Below are 12,054 nucleotides of genomic sequence, written 5' to 3'. Positions count from 1 at the left end.
CAGGCTCAGTAGTTGTGGCACATGGGCTTAGTCGCTCCGTGGCATGTGGGATCTTCCCAGACCAGGGCTCGAACCCGTGTCCCCTGCATTAGCAGGTGGACTCTTAACCACTGCGCAACCAGGGAAGTCCACACCATGTCTTTTTTTAAATCTCAGGAACCCTCTTCACTGCTTTTTTTCTAGTTCTGGAGTAAACCAACCTGGAAGTAACCTTTTCCAAGGATCGGTCTTCATTCTCATTAGTTCTCAGCTCAGTCCAGCCCGCGAGCTGATCTGACCCTTTGCCGCCTCCATTCCACGAGGCACTGGGGAAGGTACAGGTACACAAGGCAGCACACTGTAGGTGCTCAGTAGATGTTTATTGAAGGAAAGACATGGTACTTGCTTTCTTTGAATAACCGTATAATCTAGAATAGGAGAAAAAATTCTACACAACTAACTGCAGTTCAAAGCAGTGCGTTAAGCACAGGGTGACCATATGATTTATTGACTAGGATGGGACACTTCGGGGAGTGAGGGGGGCACCGTTAATTAATTGGGACAGTAGACACAGATTTGTACTGTTGCAGGAAAATGGGACAGTGCCACCCTAGGGAGGCATTGGAGAGGTGGAAGTATACAAGTTCAGAGAAGGCAGAAGGTACCATTTTGGTGGGAGAACTGAAGAAGGCTATGAGAAGGAAAGAGGTTAGGTAGCATCTGGAATTTGGGGGTTGTGCAAGAGGTCAGAGCATGGGGCAGGCACAGCGGGGCAGACCTGGGCCACGTATCCTTGGGGAATGATAGAGCTCAACTTGGTTGGAGCACAAGAGTATGTGATAGCATACTTGTATGGAATGTTCTTCCCCACTTGTGAACCTCATGATCTGGTTATATATTACCACATAACAAACTACCTGGAAACTTAGTGGCTTAAAATAGCAATCATCATATCTCATGATTTTGTGGGTCAGGAATTGGAGCAGGACTGAGCTTGCAAGGATGAATCTTCTGTTGATGTTGATAAAAATCATTTGGTGGTAGTCAACTGGCGGATGGGCTGGTCTAGAGAGTCTAAAACAGTCACCCACGTGTCAGGCACTTGGGCAAGGATGACTGACTGGAAGGCTGGCCTCAGCTGGGACTGTCAACCAGAGTTGCCCACGTGTGGCCTCTCCAGCGTGGTCGTCTCCGAGTTAATGGACTTACATGGAAGCTCAGGGCTCCCAGAGATTGTTCCGTGCTTCCTAGGCAGCCGCTGCAAGCTTTATGACCTAACCTTGGAAGTTCTAGAATGTCACTAATGCTAAGTGTTATCAATTAAGCAAGTCACAAAGGATTTAAGAGGGAGTGAATTGGACTTCAGCTCTCAGTGGGAAGAGTGGTCAATTTGTGGCCATCTTTAATCACACACACTAACAGCAGTCTTCTCATTTTACAGGGCTTGACTAAAACCACCTTTGTGAAGACTTTTCTTTCGTGGTCTTACGCATGTATCGTGTTCCCATAACACCTTGTCACGTAGGAGGTCTACACTCTGTGTTCACCTTGTGTATGTCACTTTCTGCTTAGTGTCAATCATTTCTATATTCTCTATTTCAGTTTCATAATATTCCTGGTATATCATACAGTAACTTTGGCTGCAAGAGGACAAAGATGTGTTATTGTGTGGTTTTTGACACTAGGATCTATAGTAAAAAAAAGAGCCAACATTTTAATCCTTAACCTTTTTGAAAAATGGGTAGGCAGGATTTTCAGGTCTTCAACAAACTTTGCATGAATCTTTCCATGAATCTGACCTGGATATAAATGAAGAGCTGTAAGAGGTGGATATAGACGATTTCCATTGTGCCCTACTCTAAGAAATACTCTTTTATTGCCATTACCATTGATACAATAATTTAGCATGTTGATTCATCAATAAAGACCACAGTCAACATCTTAAAGGTAAGAATAATTGTATACAGTCATTTCTGGGTTTTATATAGTATATTTTAAGTGCTATTTAATGTGTTAGGAGCAGTTTCAAAACATAAAAAGTGGTGGATGGTAGAGCTGGGGTTAAATCTAGATTTTACATAATATTTTTATGCAAACAATTCCCATTTAAAGTTCTTTCTCTGTAAGTTGTGTAAGTAGACATTTGTCCTTTTTGCCTGTTCAACCTCAAGACTCCATCAGTTTGGGGAATGCCAACCTTGTGAGCCTTGGAGACAAAGCCCAACTCCCCACGTAGAACCCAAAAATGCTAGGTGCGTGACTTCTCAGGCTCCCTTGCAGCTAGGGAGGAGGCATATGACATAGGCTTGGCCAATCAGATGCACCCATTCCTGACTATTCAGAAACCAGTGATGCAAAGAAACAGGTATAGGAGAATCCATTCTAGTGGCAAGTGATCCATTCTTGTGGCAATAATATCAAGGGGCAGCCTGGCAGCAGTCCCAGTTCCTGCCATGTTGGTTTCTAGCTACAGTTATTAGAACACCATGACAGCAATGCTGACCTCACTGGCCCATTTCAAAGTCATGGTTTATGGCCACTGTGGCTCTGGCTGCCTAACTTCTGAACCTGGGTCACCAGCCCTCCCCAAATTCTGTGAGGTACCGTACATAGTATACCATTCCTTCGACTTAAATTAGCCCATGTCAATTTCCAGTGGTTCTCTAAGAACTGTGACTGATAACAGTTTTTATTTTCTTAAATTACAAGAAAGCTTATCCATCTATTACAGCACTTGTGCATTGCCATTAACTATTTGTCCATGTACCTGTCCTTTGCTCCTTTCAAAGCCAGGGAGCACGCCCTACACATCTGTGTACTGTGTGTTCCTCCTGTTTACTGCAGTACCCAGTACTGTTGAACTGAATGACTGGGAGTGGTGGAAGATGACACTAGAAAATTAGGTTGTGCGTGCCCCGGTCCGGGAAGATCCCACATGCCGCGGAGCGGCTGGGCACGTGAGCCATGGCTGCTGAGCCTGCGCGTCCAGAGCCTGTGCTCCGCAACGGGAGAGGACACAACAGTGAGAGACCTGTGTACCGCAAAAAAAAAAAAAAAAAGAAAAAGAAAAGAAAATTAGATTGTGATGTTTGGAGAGGACCTTGATAAATGGATGAAAAGATTAGCAATAAGGAATCACTGAAGACTGTGAAAGGAGGAAATGCCATCAAAGTGGGATTGAAAGATGAAGGTGGAAATAGCAAAAAAGTAGAGGCTTGGGTGGGAATGAGCAGCGAGGCTGAGGCTGTCTTGGTGTGAGTTCATAAAGGGCCTGGACCAGCGTGGTGGCAGTGGGAATGGGAAGGAACATGTGCAAGAAAATTTGCAGTAGAGGAATCTGCAGAATTTGTGAACTGATTTGAGTTCGGGGCTTGAGGGAAAGGGAAGAGTCAGAACTAGCCCTGACCTTTCCAGCATGAGAACTGGGAGAAAGATGATACCATTAATACAAAGACCATTAATAAAATACCAAGACAGACAGAAACTGGTTGAAAGGGAGCAGATGCTAAGTTTTAGACATGTTGAGTTTGTGGTCTCAGTAGGGATCTGGAAATAGAAAAGCTGGAACTTAGGAGGAAAGTCAGGACTAGGGAGACATATGTGCGAATTACACGCCTGGAGGTCATAGTTAAAGCCACGAGTATATCCATGACCCTTAAGACAAGGAGTGTGAAGAGAGAGAAGAGGCCAGAGCATCAATAATGCCCACATTTAAGGGATGGATAAAGGGCAAAGGCCTCGGAGGAAAAGGACAGAATAGAAGTAAAGTCAGGGGGAAGGAGCTCCAGGAAGAGAGAGAAAAGGGTCTTAGGCCACTGAGCCTAAAGGCAGAAGAAAGTTCACAGCAGTGTCAGTGTTCTTCAGCCAAGGACCACAGGAATCTTTTTTTTTTTTTTTTTTTTTGTGGCCTCTCACTGTTGTGGCCTCTCCCGTTGCAGAGCACAGGCTCCGGACACGCAGGCTCAGCTGCCGTGGCTCATGGGCCCAGCCGCTCTGCGGCATGTGGGATCCTCCCGGACCAGGGCACGAACCCGTGTCCCCTGCATCGGCAGGCGGACTCTCAACCACTGCGCCACCAGGGAAGCCCAGGAATCTCTATCTTTGAACACGGTGGTTTATTACTTGGTGGTGGTGAGGAGTGACATAGAGGGTTATGGGGCGTGTTAGTAAGAGTTCTTTCTGACAGAACCTATTACAGGATATGGGCTTTCGCTGGGTATCTTTGAGGAGGGTCTCAGGAAGCAGAGGTTGGCTGTAGACTGATAGCAGAAAGCAGGGGGCAATTCTATGACTGGGTATTGCAGTGGGGCGGCAGCTCCCCTAAGCCCCATTAGTAATAATTGGTAAAGAAGCAGCATTAACTCATTCAGTAAGAGAGGGGATGTTTGGTATTTTGTGCTGCACATTGACCTTGTCTAAATCTGAGATTTTTGTCCAACAGGAGAACGATATGTTTCAGCTGTGAGCCTCAGATCCATTCTCAGACATCAGGGCTGTTCTTTTCTTTCCCAGGAGGTTACTGGGGACTTCTGAGATTCCAATTTTAGTAGTTTTGTAGGGAGAAAGAGCAAAATAAAAGTGGCTAAAAGGAGATTCCATGGTTGAGAAAGCAGCAACTTCAAACTACTCACTCATTCAAAAGAATTCATTTTCTGCCTATTAAGGCCCATCTCTGAAGATAAGAAGATTGCAAGGGAGGGCAGCCTGAAACTATTTGAAGATGAAAAAAAAATCTGCATCTTTTTCCTGAGGGGATGGAGCCACTAAGTAAGGAGGGAGGGGAATTGATGCTGACACAGGAGGTGATAATGGAAGGAATAGACTTTCACAACAAACCACAACAAACACTGAACCCTTTTTTTTTTTTTTTTTTTTTTTTGGTCTGAACCCTTTTTAATGCCTCTTTTTTATTTTTGGCCACACCATGCCAGCTTGTGGGATCCTAGTTCCCTGACCAGGGAGCAAACCTGGGCCCTCGGCACAGTGGAAGCATGCAGTCCCAACAACTGGACCACCAGGGAAATCCCCTCTTAATGCTTTTTAAGATGTCTTTTTTGTTTTTCATTTTGTGTGGGCAAAAAGATCTGTTTGCTTCAAGATTAGGGATAATGATGTGTTTATCCTTATTAATGCCATGCCAACCTCCGAGATAGATCCATGGTTCCTCAGATAGACAACCCCAGACTTGAACACTGGTCCCAATCTACCTTTCCAGCCTTATGTCCCATCTCAGACTCCACATTCCAGCCAGAGTGTCAGGACAACTCTTCCATCCTAGCCAACACCTTCTGTCTGTTAAAGGTAGTGTCTTCACCATTTCCAGCACCATCTCCTCTCATGGCCTCTTCTGGGTCTCTGCCTGTGGTATCCTGCACTTCCCTTCCATAGCGCTGACTCTTCTCCCCCGGCCAAAGCGCATTCTCTGACCTCTTTCCAAAACACTTTCCTTTTTTTTTTGACCTTGCCTCGGCTTGTGGGATCTTAGTTCCTCGACCAGGAATTGAACCTGGGCCCCAGTAGTGAAAGCGCTGGTCCTAACCACTGGACCACCAGGGAATTCCACAAAACATTTTGATTATACCTTCTAGAGGACTTTTCACAGCCTGACTTGCACTCAAGATCTTTTTCCCGTTGCGGAGCACAGGCTCTGGACGCGCAGGCTCAGCAGCCATGGCTCACGGGCCCAGCAGCTCCGCGGCATGTGGGATCCTCCCAGACCGGGGCACGAACCCGCGTCCCCTGCATCGGCAGGCGGACTCTCAACCACTGCGCCACCAGGGAAGCCCTACACTCAAGATCTTTGTTAAACTCTTCGATGACAGAAAGCATGCTTTTTTTCACTCTAGTATTTGTTTATTTCTCCTCACACTCAAACATCACAGATAATAAATGTTTATTTGTGGAATCAAAGTACACCGGGTACAAGTGAATCAAATTATCCCAAAACATTAAACTTCTCCCTGTTGATAAAGTTAACACTTTTTGACAGTTATATCTGTCATCTATCTATCTAGAGATTTCTCCAGTATATTGGTATCCAGTATATAGTATATACTATACATAGAAATAGAGGTGTATCTATATAGAGCTCTCTCTCTTTCTGTATATATATCCTATAAATTAATGAGAAGCTGTTCATTTAAAGTAGACAAAAGAAATGCTAAGACCATTCACATAAATGAAAACTGAATGGCCGGTATATGAGAAAATGTTCAACTTCACTAGCAATCAGGCAAATAAAAATGGGTATAAAGAGATGCCCATTAGGTTTAAAAAATATATGTCTGAGGATATATTCTTCTACATACATGGGGGTAGACCGTGGTGATTATCTGCTCAGTGATTACTCCCCTTCTTATTTCTGTTGGCAAAACCTCACTTGTGTTTTAAATTTCACTCTGCTTATTCATGCACTCAAAAAAGGCTACTCCCTTCCCACCCACAGAAAAATGAATCATGTTTGCCTGAGGTTGTCTGTGGTTTCTTTCCCTTTAATAGTGATTGGTTTAGGCAAAGGCATGAATCAATAACTTCATCTCGGCCAAGAGCTACCCAGGAGGAATTCTGTTTGTGTGTCGAAGTAGGGGATCAGAGCTCTGGTAGAGGTTTTCTTTATCTATTAAAAGTGATACAGGGGGGCTTCCCTGGTGGCGCAGTGGTTGACAGTCCGCCTGCCGATGCAGAGGACGCGGGTTCGTGCCCCGGTCCGGGAAGATCCCACGTGCGGCGGAGCGGCTGGGCCCGTGAGCCATGGCCGCTGAGCCTGCGCGTCCGGAGCCTGTGCTCCGCAACGGGAGAGGCCACAGCAGTGAGAGGCCCGCGTACAGGGAAAAAAAAAAAAAAAAAAAAGTAAAATTAAGCCACTGCATTAAAAAACTGAAGTTCTGATACATGCCAGGACATGAGTGAACCTTTTAAACATTACATCAAGTGAAACAAGCCAGCCACAAGAAGACACATGCTGTATTATTCCACTTATATAAAATATCTAGAATTAGGGTAAATTCATAGAGATAGAAAGTAGATTAGATGTTACCAGGCTCTGAGGAGAGGAGGAAATGGGGAGTTATCCCTTAATGAGTACTGAGTTTCTGTCTGGGATGATGAAAAATTCTGGAAATAGTGATGATAGTTGCACAGTATTGTGAATGTAATTAATGCCACCAAATTGTACATTTTAGAATGGTTGAAATGGCAAAATTATATATATATACCACAATTAAATAAAATAGTAAAAAAATGTATGCACCATGTTGAATTAATCATGTGATTATACTGAGTTGTTTTTGGGGATGGGGGGGTTTGGACAGGCCAGGAGGGAAGAATGTTTTTTAAAATATGCAAAGTATATTTCCCTGAAGAAGTCACCACACTTTCTACCAAAGAGTATGCAGTGTATTATAAGCATTCATGAGATAAGACATAAATTGTTATTGCATGAATAGCTTGGATCCTTCTTCATATAATTTGATGTTCACCACACCCTTCTGATCTGGAAATACCGAGGCTGCCAATACGTAGATGGTTTTAATTATTATAAAGGCTTATTTTATTTAAGCGTCAGTGGTGGAGACTTTGTGTATATTACACAAACAGCCATGTCTTTATAAATAGTCACGGCCCTCACCTCAGAGTGAAATGTTTTTCATATGCCTTCCCTAAGCCCTGGCTAGAGGCTGCTTCAGAAGCAATTCACATGGTGTCTGTATTGTGTAACAAGGACGAGAAGGCAGAATAAAACTCCAAATCTTGAATTCTGTGAAATCTAGCGAATTTGGGCTGACGTTTGGCCATGTGGTTATCATGCAAATCATCATGTAGTCAACATTACCAGCAGACAAAATAGAATCCTTTTTTCGTTCATGTGTAGTGTGGTGTCCATGGGTAAGTACATTTGACACAAAAATGGCCTAATTACGGGCCATATAGGGAGCACATTTTTCTCTTCACTTGAGGAGTACCTTCAGAGTGCAGGAAGCCACACCAAAGTGTTTTGAATGAGTGCAGTCATCGCTTTCAGTGCAATGACCTAGTCACAGGCAACAGGACGTATAAAGAGGATTGATGCCCCTGCTTGATGCCATTGATCATTTATGTATTTTAATGGTTTGCCGGGGTGTGTAGGGGAGGGTGTCAAGTTGGGCAATGATAATAATAGATAATATTGGGGTAAAGGCTGGGGCAGTTGACATTTGAGGGTTTGGATTATAAATCACATATTCTAATATTGGCATAAGAAGGCTTAACTGTGTCCTATAGTGTTCCAACTGGCTGAAATGAGACAGGACATTGAAATAAAGGAATACTTGTGAGCATTTTGTCCAAGTAATTAAACAAGGAGGCCATAGACTAAGGTGGCTCCAAAGCCTTGGTAGGTCTACACGTGAAACCACAACCTAAGCTGGAGTCACTGGAATGCGAGAAAACGAAATTTAAGAACATCTAATCACAAACAGCCAACCAGGATTTCCCACTAAGGCAACCACTTAAGAGCTGTAGCCAACCAATACTTTCTTTGATTTGCTTCCTCCTCTTCTCTGTAAAAACCTTTCCCCTAGCTCCTGTCAGTGGAGTGCTCCTAAGCATTTTTGGTTTGTTTGCAGCTGACTTGAATTGCTATTTGCTTAAACTGTTCAAAATTTTAATGTACCCTAGTTTATCTTTTAACAGTTCATTGTGTGACCTCTGTGTGGTAGATCTACTTATGTAAAAGCATGAGTCTCTGATTGTTAAACTCCTAAGTCTCAAGTGACTAGGTAACGAGCATGTGTGGAAGTTTTATTAAACACAGTGGAAATAAATGAAGACCACTCAAATGAGAACAGAGACTGCATCCCTTGCTATGTAGCAAGAGATTCAGCCACCATCTCTTGCATTTGGCAGAGACTCAAAGGCAGTCACAGAGAGGGGAAGTGTTATAGTGCAAAAAAAGGGGGGGGGGATGCTTCTGGTATGTTCTGATTAAAGTTTGTTGGCAGGGGAAGCTGGGGGAGGGGTGTCTGAAATAGGGAAGTTGGCAGCCTTTGAGTAAATCCTGACCATTCTGAGCTAATTGCTGCAAAGGTTGTGGCTTGGTTTTTTAAGTGGGCCAGAGTTTTATTATCATATATGGTCTAGCCTTTGTCCATTTGTATAGAAAGTCTCTCATTCATTAATAAGGAAGCTAACAGAATGTAGAACTGATTCCACAAGGATATGGTAAATTGGGATTTATATAATCATTGGGGAAAGGATAAGATAAAAATAAATTGATACAAAACTGGCTCATGTTTCTCAGGACAAGGCAATTTTAAGCTTTGGGATTTTTTTTTTTTTTTGCAGTAGACGCCTGCTTCTCCTCATTACACCTCATCAGTTTTTTTACCAGTTAATCTCTGATTCTCCTGGGTTATAAAGCCTCGGAGTCCTCATAAACTGTTATCCAAATGAAGCTACCTTTCCTGAGGGTGTCAGATGAACATCCAGTGAGTTTATTACAAAATCCTGTAGAATGAAATCAATTTTTAGAAGACACATAATCGTCTTTTGGCTTTATTTACAAATTTTGAATAAATATTTACGTATGATCTCATACAATCTTCACAACAGTCCAATGAAAGTAACGTATTGTGGTAGTACAATTATTATTCCCACTTCCCAGACCTGAAAACCGAAACGCAGGTTAAGTAACTTGAGGAAGTAACCAGCACTAAGTAAACGACAGCTGTAGAATAGTTGAGCACTGGCTATGCGCAGCTTCAAGCTGGAGTGAGGAAAGGCCAGCCGCACGAAATTTGACACGCTCCAATACGTTGCAGGTCGTGGGCACGGCCAATTATCTTTTCCGTCGCCTTATTTCTACCCCTTATGCAGCTTCTGAATCCGAAATCCTTTTCCAAGAGAATTTACGGGGCGGGGGGGGGGGGGGCGGTTGGGAGTTCAGAAACAACTTCACGTCAGGATTTGCCTTTGCTAGCTGTGCTGTCTCGAGCAAGTGATTTAGTTTCACTGGGCCTCTTGTTTCCTCAGTTGAAAAAGAGAGAGCTGGAACAATGTTCTTCGAAGTTTACGTGATGGTGACTGGTATTTGATGTAAAGTCATAGAACATCTGATAGACAGTAACTTGAAAAATCTCGTCGTCATTAGGGTTAAACAGATCCCAGAGCACGCTGCAAGAGGATTTAGTAGCTTTACAGTTCTACTTCTGTGAAGGAAAGATTTCTTCCCTCTCAGCTGTGGCTACTTAACTCCCACTTAAGCCCCGCTCCCAACCGCCCTCCCGTTGTCATGGAGACCAGAGACGCTCCAGCTCTGGATTCCCCTCCCCGGGCGGGGTACGTGAGGACGCATGCGCGTTTTCGGCGGCCGAAGGGCCGCGGTGGTTGCCGGGACTGAGCTCCGAACCCGCGGATCAGGAAGTGGCGGGCGGAGCCCGGGGTCGAGTCGCCGCCTGAGCTGCCGCCGCCGCCGCCGCCGCCAGTGCGGAGACCCCGACCTGGCGGGGTAGCGCTGGGCGTGCGTGCGTGCGTGCGAGCGGGGGCGCTGACGACGAGCAGGAAGCGGCGGCCACGAGGGCGTGTGCGGCTGTCGAGGAGGAGGCTCTGGGAGGCGGCGGCCGGGCGCGTGGGGCGGCCCTCCTGGCTCAGGTAGGGGCTGCAGCAGCGGGGTGAGGGGCGCGGAGCCCCGGCCTGTTGTTCCTCCAGGCCGCCTCGGCCCGGGGGCGAGCGGGCCTCCCACCCCGCGGGAGGCTGGGGCCACCGTTCCCGGCGCGAAACGCTGAAACCTGCTAACAGCTTCTCGGGAGCATCGTCTTTTAGGCCGGAGGTTCATTGAGCAAAGTTTTGGGTTAGAAAGAGGGGAAATTCACATCGGAGACCTGATTGTGCCTCTTCCTGCCCCCCCCCCCCCAGCTTGCATTAGCAGCTGCCGTACGAACCAGGTGTGTGGAGTTTGGGGAAACGGTGCCCAGCCACCTAAAGGTTGGGATGTAGATGCTTCTTCCCGGACTGTTGTTTTCAGCTGCCTTTTGGAGACCTCCTTTGGAATGATTCCTAAGCTTGAGTTATAATGGTAGTTTCCTGCAAAGCCTAAAGACATTTCCCGAAACAAATAGCTGCGGTAACCTTTTTCCGTCCACCTCTACGTTTCTGTCATTTAAGAGGTGAGCAAGTGTCTATTCTCAGCTTGCCGGCTATTCATAGCAGTGTTGGCACCTGCGAGGCGCAGGCGGGAAAGAAGCGAGAGAGGAAAGAGCAGAAAGGTTGAAAGAAGTCAAATGATAAAGTGGAAAGAATGTGGGCTTTGGAGCCAGAAGATTTTCATTTAATTTTTGGCTTCTTATTGGGGGAACACATGGACTCTCTGAGTTGTGGTTTGTTTTTTGGCTTTTGTTTTTTGTTAAAAGTCAGATGGGCAGGATGATGTGTCCTGTCTACAGCACAAGCCAGTACATGTAAAACTCTACAGATACTGCGTAGTCTTGTGAGGAAAAGTTAGGTGGAGCATGTGATGGTGAAAGACCTTAAAGCTTCTGTTCTACCTGCTATTGAACTTGACCCATAGCCACACAGGTCGCCTTTGCTTGGGAGGCCTTTACCAGCATTTCAGGTCTGGAGTGAGGGGCACCTGATTTAGGAGTCAGGATATTAGTGTCCTGGCTCAGGTACTTTCAGCTGTGTGACCTTAACGATGCCTCTTCACTTCAGATTTCACATATTAAAATAGAAATAACGCGAAGTACCAGTTACCTCGTAGAGTTGTGAGGATCAAATGCTGTAAACATCAGGTCTTTGTCAACTGTAAGGCTTTTGTTTAAATCTGTGTTAAAATCATGGTTATAACAGCCGGGGTTAGTTATCTGTCTTTACAAGGTGAACTAAACAGATAACAGATGTTTCCTGTTTTAGGCTTGTTGCCCTTGCCTTATCACTGGGGAATTCTCCTTTCTTGTTCTGACACTTTTCCTCCCCAAGACTGCCTCCTGCCTTCCTCACCCCAGTGTAATCATTCGGTTACTTCTTTTCAGATCCAACTCGAAATAATAGTACTGAAATAACATATATTTGTGTAGCTTTACTATTTAAAAAATCATTTTC

The 12,054-nt window shown here is 44.9% G+C and overlaps 1 protein-coding gene across 1 annotated transcript in view; it reads left to right on the top strand.

Annotated features, from left to right (window-relative positions):
• Positions 1-10,300: 10,300 nt before the first annotated feature.
• GTF2E2 (general transcription factor IIE subunit 2) overlaps positions 10,301-12,054 on the top strand; it is a 68,942-nt gene continuing 67,188 nt past the window's right edge. Inside the window, exon 1 of the mRNA XM_059049294.2 lies at positions 10,301-10,605. The gene's annotated coding sequence lies outside the window, so the exon portion shown is untranslated. The remainder of the gene's footprint in view (positions 10,606-12,054) is intronic.

Source organism: Kogia breviceps, chromosome 20, assembly GCF_026419965.1.
Source record: "Kogia breviceps isolate mKogBre1 chromosome 20, mKogBre1 haplotype 1, whole genome shotgun sequence".
NCBI classification, from domain to species: Eukaryota; Metazoa; Chordata; class Mammalia; order Artiodactyla; family Physeteridae; genus Kogia; species Kogia breviceps.
Note: the sequence above shows the minus strand (reverse complement) of the source record. Positions and strands in the feature narration are given on the sequence as shown.